This window comes from Desmodus rotundus, chromosome 4, assembly GCF_022682495.2.
Source record: "Desmodus rotundus isolate HL8 chromosome 4, HLdesRot8A.1, whole genome shotgun sequence".
NCBI classification, from domain to species: domain Eukaryota; kingdom Metazoa; phylum Chordata; class Mammalia; order Chiroptera; family Phyllostomidae; genus Desmodus; species Desmodus rotundus.
Genome location: NC_071390.1, coordinates 36,316,939 through 36,340,014, shown reverse-complemented (window position 1 = coordinate 36,340,014; position 23,076 = coordinate 36,316,939). Strand labels below are relative to the sequence as shown.

Below are 23,076 nucleotides of genomic sequence, written 5' to 3'. Positions count from 1 at the left end.
TATGGTGTAAGTGGTGGTCAAGTCTCATTTTTTTGCACGTAGCTGTCCAGATCTCCCAACACCATTTGTTGAAGAGGCTATCTTTGCTCCATTTTATGCTTCTTCCCCCTTTGTCAAATATTAATTGACCATAGAGACTTGGGTTTATTTCCTGGCTCTCTAATCTGTTCCATTGGTCCATGTGTCTGTTCTCATTTCAGTACCAGCCTGTTTTGATTACAGTGGTCTTGTAATATAGTTTGATATCAGGTATTGTGATCCCTCCTGCTTTGTTCTTCATTCTCAAAATTGCTGCAGCTATTTGGGGTCATTTATGGTTCCATATAAATTTCTGAAGTGTGTGTTCTATATCTGTGAAGTGTGCCAGTGACACTTTAATAGGGATTGCATTGAATCTATACATTGCTTTGGGTAGGATGGACATTTTGATGATGTTAATTCTTCTGATCCATGAACACGGTATGTGTTTCCATTTGTGTCTTTTTTAATTTCTTTCTTCAGTATTGTGTAGTTTTCTGAGTACAGGTCTTTTACCTCCTTGGTTAGGTTTATTCCTAGGTATTTTATTTTTCTTGTTGCTATGTCAAATGAATTTTTTTCCTGATTTCTGTTTCTGATATTTCATTGTTGGTGTACAAAAATGCCTTTGATTTCTGAATATTGACTTTGTATCCTGCTGTTTTGCCAAATTCATTTATTAGGTCGAGCAGTTTTTCGTGGAGTCTATAGGGTTTTCTATGTACACTGTCATATCATCTGCAAACAATGACAGTTTTATTTCCTCTTTTCCAATTTGGATGCCTTTTATTTCATAAGCTATTTCTATTCTAGGTTCCAACCTAGGATTCTACACTGTACTTAGCAATTCATGATTTCTTAAATTTCACTTTTGAGTCTTAAGATATATGCTCTATAGAGCCTTTGTATCATGTGAACTCTATGTTTTGGCCAGTTCCTGATTTTAATTCTCGGATCTTGCATTCATTATTTGTTCCCCATACACAGTAGCTTTGAAAATCTCTCCCTAATTCACACTCCCTCTTTGGCCCCCTTTCTCTCTAACCTGCCTCTTTTTATTCTGAAGACCCTTTGCCTCTGACCAGACAACCAATCTACATAAAATAAGTGAGCTGAAATGTACAATTTTCAATTTCCATTACATAGTTTGGGCCCTTAGAAAAAACAGAAGCAGAGGTTGTCAAATCAATCTGACAGCTTTGTTAATGTTATATTTAATTTGTTTTATAACAAACAGGGTGAATTTTTATTTTTTTTTTAGAATTTAAGACTAAATAATAACATTTTGTCCTTCTCAATGTTTACCATTTGAGCATCTCACGATTCCTTTCTAAAAATAATGGTATCTTTCAGTTAAGACATTACTCAAATGAAGGTAAAAGATTTTATTCTAGTCTTTTTATCAGAGAATATTGGAGTCCATGAATAGGCTTCAGCATGTCCATAAATTAATAGAATTATGCATGTAGTATTTTATAAAAATATCTCAATTCCAAAAAGCTGAGGAACCATTTCTCTGGAGCTGGGAGTGTTGGGGGACTTGGTATCATCTAATAGGTTTGACTTTGGAACTTTAATGCAAAAACTATTTGAAGCTATAAAATAACTCTAAATGCCTTATTGTCACAAAATAAATATTCTTCTCTTTACATAATAATTTAGGAACTTAAAGTACATTGTGATCTATCTTTGTATTAATAATTATTATATTTTTATCCCGATGTTATTGTTTTGTAAATTCTTTTTTTTTTTTTTTTGCTTTATATCCAAAGTCCTTTCCAGCCTGGTTATTATTCCTCTTGCCTGTGCTTTTCTCTGTTTCACAAACCATTCTTTCATCTATCATTCCTACCCCATTACTTTCCTCTGACAGATTGCTTGCTGAGCATTTGCCTGCTGCCTCCTGCATTCTGGTCCCTGCTCCTCTGCTTGCTTGCGGGAAGTGCTCTAGCTAACAGAGTGTGTAACCATAGGGACCGTCAATGCCAACAGCATACCAAGAACACAATTCTGGAAAAAAACATTAGCCTGACCCTTTCGATGGGATCTTCGTAACAGAAAGCAGCCCATGTCCCTGGGTAGAGTTAGGACTTTTTAGAGTGAAACTAAATTTAAACATTAAGAAACTATTATCCTTTTTCATTTGAGAAAGCATACTTTACATAGTCATTGAAAGGGGGAGGATGGTAGGTTAGGGAGATAAAGGATGGAATATTGCCTCTCATGTATCCATTTTCAGGCAAAATGCTTCTGTGCTGGTTCCCACAGAGTGAGATAACCCTCCTATCTATGCTACCCCTATCAACGGCCATGTGATAGATAAGCAGCTTCATTTACGTTGCTTTAACTTTTTATTGTTGTTCAAGTACAGTTGTCTCCATTTTTCTCCCAGTACTCTCCCCTATCCCACTGACCCCCACCTACCACCCCCAATCCTACCCCACTTTTGCTTTGTCCATGGGTCCTATACATGTTCCTTGGCGACCCTTCCCCTCTTTTTTATTTAACAGCTATAAAGGAATAATTTCAAATACAGTTTTTAAACATAAAATGTAGAATGTGATTCATCAATACTTAATATCTATAATGGTTATTATTACCATAGTTCTTTTTAATGAGCAGTACCTCCATACCAGACATTCTGTTATGAGCTTAAGATACATTATCTCTAAATCTAACAATAATTATAAGAAAGAAACACTATTACTATTTTCTCTTTTCTGAGGAGGACACTGAAGCTTAATTGGTCCATGGTAGTCTGCTGGCAAGTGTAGGTAGACATGACCTTCTACTAAGGCCTGCATGTGGCTGAAGCCCAAGATCGCAAACCCAAAACTATAGTGCAATTTAATGACCAGTTGAAAATGAGCTGCTGCTGTTAGGTATTGCATGCAAGAGTAAGGGTGTCAATTGGAAGAAGAAAGGGAAGCAGAAATAGTAGGAATAGGGAAGCACATTGAGACTGAAGGATTGCATTAAGATATGTGTTCCTTTTACATAAGTAGACTTTCTTTCAGGTCAATTTGATTCTTTTTAAATGCCTTATACATAATAGATGCTTAATAAGCTTTAAAATGGGTAAAGAAAGAGGAAAGGACAAATGACAGATGGGCCGAAAGGGAAATGAAGAGAATGAGAAATAGTCAAGAAGAATGAAGAAAGAGAATGATGGGGAATGAGTAAGTATGTGAGGAAAGAGTAGAGGAGGTAAAGAGACAGACAAAAATGAGCTCGAGGAAGATGAAGGGATAAAGCCCAATCTATTCTCATTTCCTGGCCCAGCCAACACTCACCTAGAGTCTGGGCTACTGGGAATTTTCATTTTTGAATTCAGTTCTTTGAAATATTAACTAGATTGATTATTCACCTCTATTATTGACAAAGCAAGCAAAGAGACAACCAGGAGTTTATAACACATATGCAGGTAGCCATAGCCCAGAAAGGAAGGTGTTTTAAGGGCAATAGTAGGCTGAGGATGGGAACTGACCTCTGGTTTGGATGGGTAAGAATTTTTAACTGTATAAGTAATTCATTACTTGCCAGATGCCTTCACCATTTGTTGAAGAGGCTACTTTTACTCCATTTTATGCTTCTTCCCCCTTTGTCAAATATTAATTGACCATAGAGAATTGGGTTTATTTCCTGGTTCTCTAATCTGTTCCATTGGTCCATGTGTCTGTTCTTATGCCAGTACCAGGTTGTTTTGATTACAGTGGCCTTGTAATACAGTTTGATATCAGGTATTGTGATCCCTCCTACTTTGTGCTTCATCCTCAAAATTGCTGCAGCTATTCAGGGTCACTTATGGTTCCATATAAATTTTTGAAATATTTTTTCTATATCTGTGAACATGTCACAGGTACTTTAATAGGGATTGTGTTGAATGTATAAATCACTTTGGGTAGCATGGCCATTTTGATGATGTTAATTCTTCCAATCCACAAGCATGGTACATGCTTCCATTTGTTTGTGTCTTCCTTAATTTCTTTCTTCAGTGTGGTGTAGTTTTCTGAGTACAGGTCTTTTACCTCCTTGGTTAGGTTTATTCCTAGGTACTTTACTTTTCTTGTTGCTGTATCAAATGGGATTTTTTTCCTGATTTCTGTTTCTTATATTTCATTGTTGGTATACAAAAATGCCTTTGATTTCTGAATATCAACTTTGTATCCTGCTGTTTTGCCAAATTCACTTATTAGATCAGGTAGTTTTCTTGTGGAGTGTACAGGATTTTCTATGTACACTATCATGTCATCTGCAAACAATGACAGTTTTGCTTCCTCCTTTCCAATTTGGATGCCTTTTGTTTCTTTTTCTTGCCTGATTGCTGTGGCTAGGACTTCCAATACTATGTTGAATAGGAGTGGTGAGAGAGGGCATCCTTTTCTCATTCCTGATCTTAGTGGAAAAGATTTTAGTTTTTGTCCATTGAGTATGATGTTGGCTGTAGGACTCTCATATATGGCCTTTATTATGTTGAGGAATGCTCCCTCTATTCCCACTTTGCTGAGTGTTTTAATCATAAATGGGTGCTGTAACTTATCAAATGCTTTTTCCACATCTATTGATATGATCATGTGGTTTTTGTCTTTCATTTTGTTTATGTGATGTATTACGTTTATTGATTTGCAAATGTTGTACCATCCTTGCGTCCCTGGGATGAATCCCACTTGTCCATGGTGTATGATCTTTTTAATGTATTGCTGGATGCAGTTTGCCAATATTTTGTTGAGGATTTTAGCATCTGTGTTCATCAGTGATATTGGCCTGAAGTTTTCTTTCTTTGTTATGTCTTTATCTGGTTTTGGGATTGGAATGATGCTGCCTTCATAAAAAGTTTGGGAGTCTTCCATCTTCTTGGATTTTTTGGAATAATCTGTGAAGAATAGGGGTTAACTCTTCCTTAAATGCTTTGTAAAATTATCTTGTGAAACTGTGCAGTCCAGGGCTTTTGTGTGCTGGGAGTTTTTTGATTACTGCTTTGATCTTGTCAGCTGTTATTGGTCTGTTCAGGATTTCTGCCTCTTCATTCAGTTTTGGAAGATTATATTTTTGTAGAAATGTGTCCATTTAACTTAGGTTTTCAAATTTATTTGCATATAGTTCTTCCTAGCAATTTCTTTTTTTTAAATTTTTATTGTTATTCAATTACAGTTGTATGCCTTTTCTCCCCATCCCTCCACCCCACCCCAGCTGAACCCACCTCCCTCCCCCACCTCCACCCTCCCCCTTGGTTTTGTCCATGTGTCCTTTATAGTAGTTCCTGTAATCCCCTCTTCCCACTGTCCCCGCCCCCCCGCCCCCCGCCCTGGCTATTGTTAGATTGTTCTTAACTTCAATGACTCTGGTTATATTTTGTTTGCTTTTTTCTTCTATTGATTATGTTCCAGTTAAAGGTGAGATCATATGGTATTTGTCCCTCACCGCCTGGCTTATTTCACTTAGCATAATGCTCTCCAGTTTCATCCATGCTGTTGCAAAGGGTATAAGCTCCTTCTTTCTCTCTGCTGCGTAGAATTCCATTGTGTAAATATACCATAGTTTTTGGATCCACTCGTTTGCTGATGGGCACTTCGGTTGCTTCCAGTACTTGGCTATTGTAAATTGTGCTGCTATGAACATTGGGGTGCACAGGTTCTTTTGGATTGGTGTTTCAGGGTTCTTAGGTTATAATCCCAGAAACCTTCCTAGCAATTTCTTACAGTCCTTTGTATTTCTGTGGTATTAGTTGTAATCTCACCTATTTCATTTCTGATTGTGTTTATTTGGGTCCTCTCTCTTTTTTTCTTGATGAGTCTGCTTAAAGGCTTGTCAATTTTGTTTATCTTTTCAAAGAACCAGCTCCTGGATTTAATTGATCCTTAGAATTGTTCTTTTAGTCTCCATATTGCTCAATTCTACTCTGATCTTGGTTATTTCCTTCCTTCTATTTGCTCTGGGCTGTCTTTGTTTTTGTTCCTCCAGTTCTTGTAGATGTAGTGTTAGGTTGTTTATTTGAAATGCTTCTATCTTTTTTAGGTAGGCCTGTATCGCTATGAACTTCCCTCTCAGGACTGCCTTTGCTGTGTTCCATAAATTCTGGACTATTGTGAATTCATTTTCATTTGTTTCCAGTAACTCTTTGATTTCTTCCTGGATTTCCTTCTTTTTTTTTTTTTTTTTTTTTTTTTTTCCTGGATTTCCTTCTTGACCCATTCATTGTTTAATAGCATGCTACTCAATCTCCATGAATTTGTCTGTTTTTGAGTTTTATCCTTGAGATTTGTTTCTAGTTTCAGTCCCTTGTGGTTGGAGAAAATGCTTGATATGATTTCAATTTTTTTGAATTTGTTGAGGCTTGTTTTGTGTCCTATCATGTGGTTCATCTTTAAAAATCTCCCATGTGCATTGGAAAAGATTATGTATGTTGATTCTTTGGGATGAAAGGTTCTATATATATGTTAAGTCCATTTGATCTAGGACATTGTTCAATGCTGCAATCTTTTTTGATTTTTTTTTTGGAGGATCTATCCATTTTTGACAGTGGGATGTTAAAATGCCCTACTATAATTGTGTTGCTATCAATATCTTTCTTGAAGTCTCCAAGATTTTCCTTAAATATTTGGGTGTTCCTAGTTGGTTGCATACATGTTTATAATGTTCATGTCTTCTTGATGGATTCTTTCATTGAGTATTATGAAGTGACCTTCTGGGTCTCTTTCTATGTCCCTTGTTTTGAAGTCTATTTTGTCTGATATGAATGTTGCTACCCTGGCTTTTTTTTTCCTGTCCATTTGCTTAGAATATTTTTTCCAACCCTTCACTTTCAGTCTGTGTAGGTCTTTTGTTCTGAGGTGGGTCTCTTGTAAGCGGCATATGTGTGGGTCATTATTTCTTATCCATTCAGCTACTTTATGTCATTTGATTGAAACATTTAATCCATTTACATTTAAGGTTATTATTGATAGGTACTTATTCATTGCCATTTTACTTCCTTCATACCTGTGTTCCTTCTTCTCTCTCTCACTCTTTTTCTTCCTTTTCTTAATGCAGTCCCTTTAGCATCTCTTGCAGAGGTGATTTGGTGGAGGTGTATTCTTTGAGGCCTGTTTTTTCTGGGAAACTCCTTACTTGGCCTTCCATTTTAGTTGAGATACTTGCTGGGTAAAGTAGTCTTGGTTGCAGGCCTCTGGTTCTCATTACTTGGAATATTTCTTGCCATTCCCCTCTGGCTTGGAGTGTTTCCATTGAGAAGTCAGCTGCTAATCTTATTGGGGCTCCCTTGTATGTTACTTCCCGTTTCTCCCTTGCTGCCTTTAAGATTCTCTCTTTGTCTTGGAATTTTGCCATTTTAATTATGATGTGTCTTGGAGTGGGCCTCTTTGTGTTCCTCTTGATTGGGACTCTGTGATTCCTGGGTTTGTGTGACTTTTTCTCTCATCAAATTAGGGAAGTCTTCCATGATTACTTTTTCAAACAAGTTTTCTATCCCTTGCTCTTCTTCCTCTCCTTCTGGTATCCTTATTATACGGATATTATTCCATTTCATGTTGTCCTGCATTTCCCTTAACCCCTCTTCATTCTTTCTGAGTCTCTTTTCCTTTTCTTGCTCTTTCTGAGAGTTTTTTTCTACCTTGTCCTCCAGATTGCTGATTTGATCCTCTGCTTCATCAAGCCTGCTTTGATTCCTTCTACTATCTTCTTCAATTCAGAAATTGTATCCTTCATTTCCTCTTGGCCCTTGTTGATAGTTTCTATTTCCTTTTTCATGTTGGTAGTTTGCAGTGAGGTCATTGTAGTTTCCCAGTAATTTTTAGTAATTCTCAGTGAGCTCATTGAGCTTCCTTATAACCATTGCTTTGAACTTAATATCTGATAGTTGACTTGTCTCTATTTCATTTAGCATTCTTTCTGTGGCTTCCTCCTTTCCTTTCATTTAGGGATTGTTTCTTTGTCTTCCCATTATTTGTGAGACTCTTCTTGTTAGCCTCTGCTTCTTAAATTTATCTGTTCTGACTCCCTGAGTTTGCAGTGTGAACTTCTATGATAGAAGATATGAGAGATTCAGGGGTGCAGTCTCCTTGATCTCCTGAACTTGTTGTTCTTCGGATGCCATTTATGTTGGCCCTCTGGATGTAATTGGGTTTTGATTGTTGTTGGGTCATTCTTTGGTGGGTCCTTCCCTCCAGCTGGTTGACTGAGGGTGAGTCCACCCACCACGTCTTATATGTTGTTGTGCAGGTGCAGTCTATTAGTGTTGAAGCTCATTCTTCTGTCTGTCCATTGTTATAAGGCTTCTCTCCTGCTATTGGTCAGTTGTTCTGGTAATTTCTCTACAGTTTAGTGGTAATTGCAGATTGCTCCTTAGAAGAGGTTAATGTGGCTTCCACTCACTCCTCCACCATCTTGCCACCCTCAATTCTTTTTTTTTATGCCTTTACAATTTTACTCATTGTTTTTCCATCTCAACATGAATGACACTTCCTCATGAACAAGAGTTTGAGGTTCAGGATCTAAGCAGTGTCAAGTAGTTTTGGTCCTTGAATTGTGGATTACAATTCAGATGGTCTACACTAAAGAGTTGGAAGAGTTATGAAAACTTATTATGAAAATGAAAGGGATGATGGCTAGCAGAGGGAAAAACTACCACTTGCTAGAGGCATTAAAGAAAGGTGAGAGAGTGTCCTGTAGATCAGTACAAAACAACATGAGGATACTGCTTCCATATGGGATTTCCACTGCAGGTTACCACTGAAGAAGTTATTCCCTGAGCTGCCAATTAGTGACTCCCATAGCAATGAGATTAAAACATGCATAGTTCTGATCCTGGGGCTTAATGACCAACCTTCAGTGGAGCCTCAGCTATGTCCAGAGGGAGCTGCACAGCTACTTTGTAGTTCTAGGGGCAAAAACTCTGGAGGTCAGCAGAGACTATTATTATTGTATATACTCAAGTACACATCAGAAAACTTAGGTGCTTCCACAGACAGGACTGAATAGAAAGGCCAAGCTGATAGAAATATGTATATTTCACTGATGATTAAATTCTGTGGACCTAACCCAGTTGAGATCTCCAATCTAATTTGCCCGTGTAAATACAGCCTTTTGTGTTTTGGGGCCTCAGGTCCAATATTTGTAGGCCATTAAATAAATTCTACTTAGTAGACTTAAACACCAATATGAAACAAAAAGGAAGCTTCCATGTCATTAAAAATTAGATTAACTTCATCTAAAATTCTGTATCTACCTGCACACACCAAATGGTAGCTGCCTGAAAGAATTGTCTCATTTGTGATTTTGGTAATTTTTTTCTAGGTTCCATGCATGAGTTCTATTGCCTAAAAGAACTGACTTACCTATGAGGGGGGAATATGTGTTGATATCCAGAGAGCCATTTCCCCACTGTTTGGCTCTCAGGTCCCTAACACTATGTATTAGGAAAGTCATTTAGCAATGTATTCCTCATCTAAAACCTGTGAGGCAGTTTATCCTCACTTAACAGACAAGCATACTTCCAAATGGCTTTTTAAAGGTCTTATCATGAGTCATCAACAGAATAAGGGGCTAGAATCTGCCTTGTGCTTGAAGTGCCAAGCTCTTACCATCAATTCTCTCAGGCCGTACTTCTTCTCAAAGAGTATTATCTCCTCTTTCCAGAATGAACAGATCAAAATAATTGACTCCAATATACTTTCCTGGTACAATATACCATAGAAACGCCCCTATAATGAAGCCCATGAAAAACATAACCATTCTTAATGTTCTAATCAATCATTGGACAGTGGGGCCCTCAATTTAGGAGTGGACTTAAATGACTTTGAATAATTAACCAACAGTATGTATGGACATAGAGGTGGTCAAAGAAAGCTAATGAAAATGTATGGAACATGTTAGGAAGAAACTAATTGAAAAATTTCCACAATCTGAAGGAAAAGAAAATTAAATCAAGACTCAAATGTGAGTTGTAGAGTTTAGGTAACAGTGCTGCCAAAGCTCAATGTGGAGAAACATGTCCTTTGGGCTGACAAAAAAAAAAAATGGAGAAGAAAACATCAGTGTAGGAAGGCAAAATTGGAGGAACTCGGTGGGAGCCTTCAGGGGCACCACAGAGAAAAAAGTCCCTGCCACCCTGGGAAGCCTTGCCTGGCTAATAGAGTGAGAAGTGTCCTTGGCTAGAAGTCTGGGGCTGAGGTTTAGGGTGAGTTGGAGGCAGGATGAGACACAAAAGAAGACCAAGAGGCTTAGATCTGGGAGTTCTTCAAGTCTCAGGAACAAATAAGTAGGAGAGAAAGGTTCAGAATTCCAAAGTGCTGAGGGGAAACTGGAGAAGGCCAAGGGAACAAAGGCTCTTGGAGCTTGTTGAGAGAGATGACTTGTAGGGGGCAAGGTCTTCTGGCAGGAGTTTAAGTCTGTGGCTATAGTTTTACCTCAAGTTTCTGGCACTGTATAAATGTACAAACCACAGGAGGGCCTCAGTTTTATAGAACCCATTGGTGGGACAGATGCCCAATCATACTTCCTCTCTATCTTGTATGTAACACATTGATTCTGTAGTGAAGGGACCATTGAGTTTTGAGACAGCACAGAAAAATTGCACTTTTCAACTGCAAATATAATACCTTTTTTAAAACAACTGTCAAAAATCCATTATTTGAGAATAAATTCTACATCCAATTTCCAACAGATTAGAGATACCCAGCAAGTGACTTTCAGGACACTGAGGGGTGTGTGTGTGTGTGTGTGTGTGTGTGTGTGTGTGTGTACCAGGCATTCTTCCAGAATCTTTATTGAAAGTCTCTTTTTTTCTTCTTCCATCCACAAGCTCTGTATAATTGAGAGTCATACTTCTGACATTGCTGCAATACACCTCCCCCAAAGAGATATTTTTATCTCTTGAGTATAAAGCCTAATACCCTTTTCATAAGAGTTTTTAAAGAGTTTGGTTTGCATTTTTCCTAATGATTAACTATATTTGGCATTTTTTGTGTATGTGCTTATTTGCTATCCATATTATTCCACACCTATTATAAGATGTCTAAGTTTAAAAAAAAAGTAACAAAAAAGCACACAAAAAGTAGTACTTCTGCCCTGGCAGGGGAACTCAGTTGGATCATCATCCCATACACTAAAAAGTTATGGGTTCGATCCTCTGTCAGGGCACATACCTAGGTTACAGGTTCGATCCCAGAGCAGGGCACTTACAGGAGGTAACTGATTGATGTTTCTTTCTCACATCAATGTATTTTTCCTCTTTCTCCCTTTCTGTCTCTCTAAAATCAATGAAAATATCCTCAGGTAAGGATTTTAAAAAATTAGCACTTCTGACAAAAATGTGAAACCACAGGAACTTTCAGATAGTGTGGCATAGCCACTCTGGAATATCATTGGCAGTGTCTTTTGGAGTTAAACATACACTTACTACATGACCCAGAAATCCTCCTCCTCTGTATTTACTCTAGAGAAATGAACACTTACATTCACACACACACACACAGAGAAACCAAACTTCCTTCAACAGGTGAATGACTAAACAAACTACAGTAAATCCATACATTAAAATATTACTCAGCATTAAACAGGAATAAACTGTTGGTACATGGATGAATTTCAGATGTGTTCTTATAAGTGAAACAAGGTAGTCTCAAAAAATTACATACTGTATGATTGTTTTACACGACATTCTGGAGAAAGCAAAATGATAGAAAACAGATCAGTGGTTACTGAGGGTTATAGGTCAGGGAAGATGATTGCAAGAGGCAGCACAAGGGAATTTTGGGAGTGGTGGAACATCCCTGATTGTGATCACAGTTACATGGCTAGGCATGTGTTAAAACTCAGAGCTGTATACTCCTCAAAAATAGGTGGGTTTTAAGGAATGCAAATTATAAATAAATAAACAAACAAACAACTAAATAAGTAAATATTGAAGAAATTTGTCTTTACCAAATCAGTAGAACTGGTCCCCACCCACATAAGCTCCTTAATTGTGGATATTCACACGTTATCTAAGCTTAACATTCTGTCTTAAAATGCCAATTTAAAGCCTTATAAAAATGGGATCCAGAATCAGGATTTCTGTAGTCATTCTACTTCTCTTTTATGAAGGAAAAACTGATGAACTATCTCATCGCTACAAAGAAAGCAGCTCCATTTGAAACGAAAGTTTTAATTTTTTCTCTTAAAACAAAATTCATACCATGTTTGATTGTTTTGTTTTTAGTACATAGTAGTGTGTCACGGTAGGCCAGAGGTGAGACTGGGCAAGTCCACAATGCAAAGTGACGTGACACCCTCTTTACCCCACCCTTGTCCCTGCACAAGTATCTATTTGCATCTACTGAGGCTTCTGGGTGTGGAGGGTTTGAGTGTCAGCAGAAGCATCAGCTAAAGAGTGGACAGTGCCGCTGAAGTCCAACTCATCATTATATAAGAAAAATCTGGCAGGAGACGAATTGTGAGCTGAACCTACTCCAGTGGGAGCACACTGAAAGAGTTATGTGTAGACCTAGGTGCCTACCTTGTCCCTTGTCCCCCTACCAGCACCTAAGTGTCATACAGAGGAAAGAATCTTCTCTCCAGCTTCTCAAGAAACTGCAAAGCTGAGCATCATTAAGTAAATTTGGAGTGACTGAGCCAGGTTAACACAGTGACTGGAGGCAGAGCCCGGGGAAATGCTAAGAAGAGCTTAGAAGGGACAAAAAAGGCAGTGGGAATTCCAGCAACATTGGGACTGAGATGACTCCAAACATAGAAATGCTGGGTAAAAATATAGCAAAAAATTATAATGAAATGTGATCAAAAAGAAAAACATTACATGTTAAAAAATGAAAAAAAAAACCATGAAAACAGAATAGTAAACATGTGAGCTAATGCCATAACTACTGACCAATGGGGTATTGTTCCCAAATGTAATCCTAATGTCCAGGAAGTTGGGTTTTAGTGCCCTGGCAAGGGCCATAAATGTTGCCTTGCCCCTGTCAAAAGCTGGAACTAAGATTCTTGCACAAATCTCAAAGACAGGATGCCAAAAGTGTTGCCTCTTCTGTCAAATTAAGTCTAGAAGTGGCAAGGAATCTTATCATTAGTCTAGAAGTCTGAATAAAAATGAAAGTTGGGGAAGAAAATTAAAATAAGGTAGAAATAAAGTACAATGAAATAACATCAAGAAAGTTGGGTGAGCTTGCTAGAGAGCTTGAGAGAGAGGCAATGAGTGTCCCAGTTGAGAACAGTACTCTGAAGACAGACATCTGTGTTCAAATCCCAGCTTTACCATGTGCCAGCTGTGTGATCTTGGACAAGTCATTAACCTCAATTTTCTCATTAGTAAAATTAGATAATAATAGTTCCTATATCATCAGAATTAACTTATTAATACCTCTAAATTGTTTAGTACATTGATTTAAAAATCATTTAAGGGAAAAAATTAGGATTTGGACAGAACTTAACCTCATTAAGGTTATTTAGCATTCTCTTTAAAGTCAAGAACAGAATAATAAATGGGACTTCCAGCCAAGATGGAGGCATAGGTAGACACACTGTGCCTCCTTGCACAACCAAAAGAAGGACAACAACAAATTCAAAAACAAAAAACAACCAGAACTGCCAGAAATTCAAATTGTATGGAAGTCTGAAAACCAAAGAGTTAAAGAAGAAACATTCATCCAGACCAGTAGGAGGGATGGAGATGGGCAGCTGAGTGGAGAGAACTTGTGGCAAGATGGTGGCTGGAGGACCAGGGCAGGCAAGACAGCAGCTGGTGGGCAAGGAAGCGACTGGTGAACTGGGCAGTCCCACATTTGAGTGCAGATTAACCAGGAGGAATAACTGGGGAGCGAGACAGACCCCACAACACAGGGTTCCAGTGCTGGGAAATAGCCTCAAACTTCTGAATGAAAACACCTGTGGGGGCAGCAGGAGAAACTGCCAGCCTCACAGGAGAGGTCATTGGAGAAACCCATAGGGTCCTAGAATGCACACAAACCCACCCACCAGGAATCAGCACCAGAAGAGCCAAATTTGATTGCAGATAGTTGGGGAAGTGACTGAAAACCAGCAGAGAGTAGAGCAAGAGGCCTTGTTCCCTCTTGTACCCCTCCCCCACATACAGTATCACAGTGTAGCAACAAGGGTTGCCCTGCACTGGTGAACACCTAAGGCTCCGCCCCTTACTACATAACAGGTGCACTGCGACAGGAAAAAAATGGCTCAAATGAATGAACAAAGATCCAGAAAAGATCCAGAAAAAAATACAACTAAGCAACAAAGAGATAGCCAACGTATCAGATGCACAGTTCAAAATACTGGTTATCAAGGTGCTGCAGGAACTCACTGGGTACTTCAACAGCATAAAAAAGACCAAGGCAGCAATGAAGGTTGCATTATGTGAAATAAAGAAAATTCTACAGAGAACCAGCAGTGACAGGAAGGAAACCAGGACTCAAGTCAACAGTTTGGAGCAGAAGGAAGAAGAAACATTGAACCAGAACAGAATGAAGAAACAAGAATTCAAAAAAATGAGGAAAGGCTTAGTAACCTCCAGGACAGCTTTAAACATTCCAACATCCGAATCATAGGGGTTCCAGAAGGAGAAAAGGAAGAGCAAGAAATTGAAAACTTACTTGAACAAATAATGAAGAACTTCCCCAATCTGTCAAAGGAAATAGACTTCCAGGAAGTCCTGGAAGCTCAGAGGATCATAAGAAGTTGGACCCAAGGAGGAACACACCAAGGCACATCATAATTACATTAGACAAGATTAAAGATAAAGAGAGCATCTTAAAAGCATCAAGAGAAAAGGAGACAGATACCTACAAAGGAATACCCATACCACTATCAGCTGCTTTCTCAAAAGAAACTTTGCAGGCAAGAAGGGGCTAGAAAGAAGTATTTGAAGTCATGAAAGGCAAGGGCCTACATCCAAGATTACTGTATCCAGCAAAGCTATCATTTAGAATGGAAGGGAAGATAAAGTGCTTTCCAGATAAGGTCAAGTTAAAGGAATTCATCATCACCAAGCCATTATTATATGAAATGTTAAAGGGACTGACCTAAGAAAAAGAAGATAAAAAATATGAACAGTAAAATGACAACAAACTCACAGCTACTAACAACCGAATCTAAAAACAAAAACAAACTAAGCAAACACCTAGAACAGGAACAGAATCACAGAAATAGAGATCACATGGAGGGTTATCAGTGGGAAATTGGGAGGGGGGAAAAGGTATAGAGAATAATTAGCATAAATGGTAGGTAGAAAATAGACAGGGGGAGGTTAAGAATAGTATAGGAAATATTGAAGCCAAAGAACTTGTATGTACAACCCATGGGCATGAACTAAAGGAGGGGATTAGGGGTGAGAGGGGGTGTGCAGGGTGGAGAGGAATAAAGGGGGGGAAATGGAACAACAGTAATAGCATAATCAATAAAATATATTTAAAAAAATAAAGTCAAGAACAGAATAAGAACACCAACTATTATTGCATTTATTTAGTGTTGCACTTTATTGTCATAACTAGCTATGCTATTTTTTTCTACATAAAATTCTAAGGGCATTTAAAGATAACAGAAATAATGAAGTTTCATTAAGGTTGCCATCATGAGATCAAGATAGAGGAATCAGTTGAATTCCTATGAGTTGAATTCCTTCAAATAATTTAAAAAATGTAATAATAATAAAAACAATCACAATTGAAATAGCAACAAAAACTGACATATGTAAGAATAAATTTAACAAATCATACAAAATACCATTTTAAAAATATTATAAAATATTATTATAGTACATGAAAGAAGACCAATAAATAGAAAGACTATGGTGAATGAATGAGGAAATTCAGTATCATAAATGTCATGTCCTCACAAAATTTAACTATTCTGAATTCAAACATACCCCAACAGGCGTTGTTTTATTTTTATGGAATTTTCTGAGAAGATTGTAATATTTATATTGACAGTGAAGAGCCATGGGTAGTTGAAGTGATTGTGAATAAGAAAAAAATGGGAGGATGTGGTGTGCCATGCATTCCTCTCTAGAATGAAGGAATTAATGCCCCCAAATGCTGAGAGTGCTGCTGATAGATGCTTGTCGACTGCCTTTGGATATTGCCTCAGTTGAAAGAACCATCCAGCCCAAGGCTATGCCCCTTGTCCCAGGTAGTTTACTAATCAAGTCTTGTGTATAAAGGCCCACCCAGTCCTTTGTCCCCTTTTGGGACAACTCTGAAAGGCTAACTCAGCCAGAGCTCCCAGTGCGATTGTCTGAGACCTCCACTGGTGCTGCATTATAGTTCAACTTCTCCTTCTGCTCAATTCAGCTTCTTTCTTTTCTCTTCCACATATTTTAATCCCAAGAGGAATCCCTGATAAAACTCTACACATGCTAATATCCATCTTAGGGTTTTCTTCCCCTGGGAATCCAACCCACAACTAGGACTTTCTTTTTCAGATATCAAAACCTGTTTATAATAAAGCTGAAGTACTTAAGATAACATGGTACAATTTCAGGATAAATGAATAGATGCTTGAAACAAAAAGAGTGCAGAAAAAGAACTTGGTGTATGAGAGAAATGACATGTTAAATTGAAAAAAATGCACTATTTTGTAACAGTTGCTCTGAAAATTGTCTGTGTACATGGGAAAAAACATTAGATCTATTGCCAGAAAAATTACCATGAGGAACAAATACCTAAATGTTAACAGCAAAAGTGTGAAATTATCAATAAAATATAGAATAGTGTCTTTGTGACAAGACAGGAAAGAATCTCTAACCAGATGTAAATGCTGAAACCATGAAGAAGAGATTGATAAACTTGATTATATATACATTTAAATTTTTATTATACATCTTAAATTTGGAGATATATAATTAAAAGAAAAGTAGAACTTAGGCTATATAAATTAATAAGAGAGACAAACAGCACACAGAAAACTGGCAAAGTTATGAGCTACAAATTTGCAGAGTAAGGAATACAAATGGCCAAAAACCTTAAGAAAGAAAGATCAAAATCCATAATAATTAATGAAATGTAAATAAGGAGATGCTATTTCTCATTCATGAATACAACAAAAATGAGTGCAAATATACCAAATGTGGGGGGACACATGAGAAAATAGCAACAACCTCTTTGGAGAGGAATTTGGAAATACTTTGTATACATTTTATTTCATATGTATGCACTTTTGAGAAACATAGAAATATTAAACTCATAGAAATGTATACATGGTGACATGGGCAATGATGATGAGTGCCATTTTTTTTGAAACAGCAAATATCTGGAAACAATCTACATGTCCACCGTAATTGTTGTACTACATATGGTGGAATAGTATACAGCAGTTAAAACAAATTAAACACATTTACATGTTTCTACAAAAATCTTGAAAACAGTATGGAATAAAAATTTGTGTGGCATAAGATACCATTTATTTATCAAATGTAAACTTAGGAAATAATATTGTGTACAATATATTAAAATATGAGTGCTAAATATTTTTAAATGTATTACAGAAAGGAAGCAAAACAGCTTCAGAAAAGTCACTGTCTTTGGAGAGAGAGACAAATGAGATGAAAAAAGTCTTCAACTGTATGTTACATTTCATTTTTAATCGTGGCAAAATGTTAATATTTGTTGATGGTGGGTGATGATGTGATTTTGGATTGTGCATTTTCTGTTCACTTTTCTGGATGTCATATATATATTTAATTTAAAAAGCAGTGGGATGTAGTAGAAGCCAGAAGTGAGTAGGAGTCTTGGACTGGTTTTGTAAGCATTTGTGAGACATAGTTTTAGGAGTTCCAAAAATATTCTGAGTAAATTTTTTTTTCAAGATAAAATTCGCATATGTAAAATCCCCCACTTTAATCACTTTGAAGTGTATACTGGTGGCTTTTAGTATATTCATTATCACCAATATCTTATTCCACATATTTTCCATCCCTGTTTTGAATAATGTTGCAAGGAACCAGAAGTCCCACACTAGCAGTAACAGCTTGGGACAAATGATCAAGATATTAATATTAAGTGACTTTATACTAATTCACAGAGAGAGACTGGGGTATTCAACTGACATGTTTATATTCCTGTGTAAGTAGAGACTTGGGGTTTTAATATTTTCCCCATAGACAAGAATAGCCCTTACCAGCTTCCAGAGTTCCTTAGTAATGTCTTTCCTGGGTGGTAACTTTACTCTCTACCGCATGTGATTTCATCCTCCTCAGAACACTGCCCAGAACAGAGAAACAGGCATGTCCTCTCCTAAACCTTCTATGGATATTCTCTCTTGCCTTCCCAGACAATGCTAGAAGACTTAGGGACTGCTATAGACTGAATGTTGTATCCCCCTAAAGCTCATATTTTGAAATTCTGATCCCCAATGTGATGGTATTTGGAGCTGGAGCCTTTGGGAGGTGATTAAGTCATGAGGGCAGAAAAATGGGCACATTCTCAAAGGCTCTGTTTTATTGATACTTACTCTGGTTAAGAAGTTGATCTTCCTTCAGACAAATAGAAATAACACTAATTCTTTTAGTAGATCCTCAGGTTCCAGCTCTTCATTTCTAAACACTGCTTTTCATTGCATCTAGATTCTTCCAGATTCCTCTGGCTTCTAACAACTGACCTATTGAGAATTTCCACTTAGTGAACATCACCACTAGTATCCCAAAGACTTTAGCCTCGATGAAACATAGGTGCATGTCATTCCCAGCCTTTTAAAAGCTCCTAGGTTGAACTCTGTCCGTTTGACTAGCCAGAGACAGGCTCACAGCAATTCCAAGAGGAGACCTTTCAGCTGTGACCCAGAAGTTTGTGAAGTTTGTTGCATATTTTTGGAATCATATTTGTATGTATAAATAGATATGTGTGTAAACAGATAGAAGGATGAGGTTTGTGACAAACATGTTTAACATTAAACTGTTATCATTGAGCAGACATTTTGAAGTATAAAATATCATAATTTTAATCAAGGGCATTGGTTTGGTGGTTGATCTCTGCAGTTAGGTGTCTCTCAAAATCTTACATCAGATGTCCTTCTACATTTTTTGTTGATTTTTAGAAAAAGTGGAAAAAATATAAATTCCTTAGAATTATAATATATTGTCCCATAATTACATTCTTAAGTCTGAGGAACATACAAAACAAGGCTAAGATTTTTCTATTAGGCTCTGATAAGTCTAGAAGCACATTAGTGTAGCATTTAGATGTTTGGCTTGCAATCAGATAGATTGTGCTTCAAATCTCTTTTCTGTCATTTTCTAGCCAGAAGTCCCTAGGCAAATTACTTATTTTCTATAAGACTTATTTTTCTTATGTGAAAGTGGATAAAATAAAATAATTTACTTCCCTAGTTTTCTATGAGTATTAAGTGAGGTTAATATATATGGGAAGTAGTAAGTTAACAGGCATACCTCAGAGATATTGTGAAATTGGTTCCAGACCACTGCGATAAAGGCACACATTTTTTTATTTCCCAGTGCATGTAAGAGTTATGCTTACCCAGCATTATGTCTAAAAAAATGTACATACTTTAATTAAAAATACTTTATTCTAAATTCTTTGTTTATCAACAATCTTTACAGCATCTTCACCAGGAACATATTCCATCTCAGGAAACCACTTTCTTTGCTCATCTGTGAAAGAACAACGCCTCATGCATGACAATTTTATCATGAGATTACAGTAATTCAATCACATATTCAGGCTCCACTTCTAATTATAGTTCTCTTACTATTTCTAACAAATGTGCAGTTACTTCTTTTACTGAAGTCTTGAACCCCTCAAAACCATCCATATAGATTGGAATCAACTTTATCCAAACTCCTGTTAGTGTTGATATTTTGACATCCTCCATGATTCCTGAATGTTCTTAATGGCATCTAGGATGGTGAGTTCTTTCTGGACGGTTTTCAATTTACTTTGCCCAGATACATTAGAGAAATCATTCTCAATGGCGCCTATTGCCTTACAAAATGTACTTCGTAAATAATAATACTTTAAAGTTAAAAATACTCCTTGATCCAGGGGCTGAAGCATGGATGTTGTATTAGCAGGCCTGAAAACAACATTAATCACCTGATAGGTCTTCATCAGAACTCTTGAGTTACCAGGTGCATTGTCAATGAATAGTGATATTTTGAAAGGAATCCTTTTTTTCTGAGTAGTAGGTCTCAAGAGTGGGCTTAAAATATTCAGTAAACCATGTTGTAAACAGATGTGCTGTCACACAGGCTTTGTCGTTCCATTTACAGAGCACAGGCAGAGTAGATTTAGCGTAATTCTTAAGGTTCCTAGGATTTTCAGAATGGTGAATGAGGATTGGCTTCAATTTAAGGTCACCAACAGCATTAGCTCCTAGCAAGAGAGCCAGCCTGTCCTTTAAAGCCTTGAAGCCAGGTGTTGACTTCTCCTCTCTAGCTATGAAAGTCCTAGATGGCTTTTTCCCCCCAATATAAGGCTATTTCTTCTACATTGAAAATCTGTCTTTAATTTAGCCATCTTCATTAATTTTTTAGCCAGAGCTTCTGGATAACTTGCTATAGCTTCTATATCAGCACTTGCTGCTTCACCTTCTACTTTTATGTTATGGAGATTATTTCTTTACTTAATCTCATGAACCAACTTCTGCTAGCTTCAAATGTTTATTCTGAAACTTCCTCACTTCTCTCAATCTTCATAAACTTAAAGAGAGTTAGAGCCTTGTGCTGAATTAGACTTTAACTGAAAGGAATGCTGCAGTTGGTCTGATCTTCTATACAGATCACTAAAACTTTCTCCATATCATCAATAAGGCTGCTTTGCTTTCTCGTCATTTATGTGTTCACTGGAATAGCACTTTTAATTTCCTTCAAGAACTTTTCCTTTGCCTTTTCAGCACGGATAACTTTTGGTACAAGAGGCCTAGCATTCAGCCTGTCTCGGCTTCTGACATGCCTTCCTCACTAAGCTCAGTCATTGTGAGCTTTTGATTTAAAGAGGTGTGCAACTCTTCCTTTCACTTGAACACTTAGAGGTTATTGACGGGTTATGAATTGACCTAATTTTAATATTTTAGTTTCTCAGGGAATAGGGAGGCCTGAGGAGAGGGAGACAGATGGGGGACAACCAGCCAATGGAGCAGTCAGAACATACACATTTATTGATTAAGTTTGATGTCACATGGGTGTGTTTCTTGGCACTCTAAAACAATTACAATAGGAATATCAAAGATCATGAGTCATAGGTCTCCATAACAAATATAATAATGAAAATTTTGAAATATTGTGAGAATTATGAAAATGTGGCATAGAGACATGAAGTGAGAAAATGCTATTGGCAAAATGGTACTGATAGACTTACTCGGTGTAAGGTTGTCACAAACCTTTAATTTGTAGAAAATGCAGTATATGCAAAGCACAACAAGGAAAAGAGCAATAAAACAGGTTGTACCTGTGTGGCGTAGCACAAAGTAAGTGTTCACTTAACATTAGAGATTATCTGGTATTTATTAGATAATTTTTGGTCATGGACGAGGTCTCTGAGGAATGACCGGAGATGGGCACAATACAGTAGAGTGAATAATGTGAATTAGGTCAGAGGATTCAGGGTCAGAATTTGTTTTTACCTGAAAGAACTTGGGCAAATCAATTAATCCTCACTTATCCTCAATATTGTTAAAAATAAAATACTCTGTGTTGTCCCAGACTCCTTTATCTACACTCTTTCTCCTGCAACGTGCTTTCTCTTTTCCAACTCTTTATCACAAACTGCCCTTAAAAATAATCTATTGATGATTATTGACACCCTAATTAAAAATTCTTTCACTCTACAGGAATTTATTTTTCAGTATAATCATTCCATGTGTACTGATAGTCTATATATTTATAGAGGAACTTTACATTACCAGGAACTGACATAAGAGAAGGGTTTTGAAGTGGGTGGAGATTTCTAATGACTCTGAAATTTATGTGGATATTCTTTTCTGGCTCAATGTAAAGTTGGATAGGTAAAAAAAAACAAAAACAAACAAACAAAAATCTCATGCTAGGTTTTTCTTTGGGGTTGCTTGACAAATAGGATTAGTTTCTAAATCAGTGGAAATGTTTTTTGTTCTATTGGTAAAAGTTTCCATTTCTTACCTGGGCTCAGTCTGTCAATAAGCAAAACAGATTGAAAGTCTCAATCTTTATTTCCAAGTCAGCTCTGTCATATTGTGTCTACACATCTACTTTGCCATCATGTACTCATGGAAAAATATTTGGCCATTTAGGATTATGGAAACATTCTGCAATGATTATGCTCAGTTGCGGATCTGGTCCCATTTTGAGCCCTGCTACTGATTGGAAGCCTCAGTTCTTGTATCTGTAAAATTAAGAGAATGGTCTAGATGTTGAATTGCAAATAGGTTTTATCTTACAGTCCTAGTTTGAGTGATTGGTAGTGGACACCTGGGGTACTGAGTTGAGGTAGCTTAGATGAATCTTGATGCAATGGGAGAGTGTTTTGTGAAAAATTAGCCATAAGCTCAGGATGGAGGAATGAGGCCCCTCATGCCAGCTGTTTGCCATCCCTGGACCAGGAAATTGCTAAGGTCTTTCCAGTTCTAGCATCACATCAGGCTGTGATTGATTTTCTTCTCCCTTAAAAATAAATAAATTTTTAAAAATCACTTGGCTTGAAAGACAGCAGATGAAAGAAGAATATATACTATATAATTCTATTTATTAAAAAATGTAGGAACTATAAAATGATGTATAGTGACAGAAAGCAGATCATTGGTTGCCAGAAGGGTGAGCAGGAGGGGCTGTTATGGGCAGAAGTGGAAGGGAAGGATGACAAAAGAGCATAAGTCTTCTGAGAGTGCTGTCCATGTTCAATATCTTTATTGTGATGATGGATTCATAAGTCATATTGAACATGAGGGCATTTGTCACATGTCAAAACTTATAAGACAGTACAATTTAAATATGTGCAGTTTATTGTACATCAATTAATTATACCTCAGTAGAGCTGTTTAAAAATAAATGGAATACAGTAGCTCACAGGGTGATCGGGATGCAAATGTTTTATGACTTAATCCTCTCCATTTTACATCTTAAACATTAACACT

The 23,076-nt window shown here is 37.1% G+C and overlaps 1 long non-coding RNA gene across 2 annotated transcripts in view; it reads left to right on the top strand.

Moving 5' to 3' along the window:
- The window catches only part of LOC139440845 (uncharacterized), a 191,488-nt gene that overhangs the window by 36,712 nt on the left and 131,700 nt on the right, over positions 1 to 23,076 (top strand). For both annotated transcript variants that reach the window (XR_011651108.1, XR_011651109.1), the window contains exon 2: positions 17,501 to 17,576. This is a non-coding gene — a long non-coding RNA (uncharacterized lncRNA). The remainder of the gene's footprint in view (positions 1 to 17,500; positions 17,577 to 23,076) is intronic.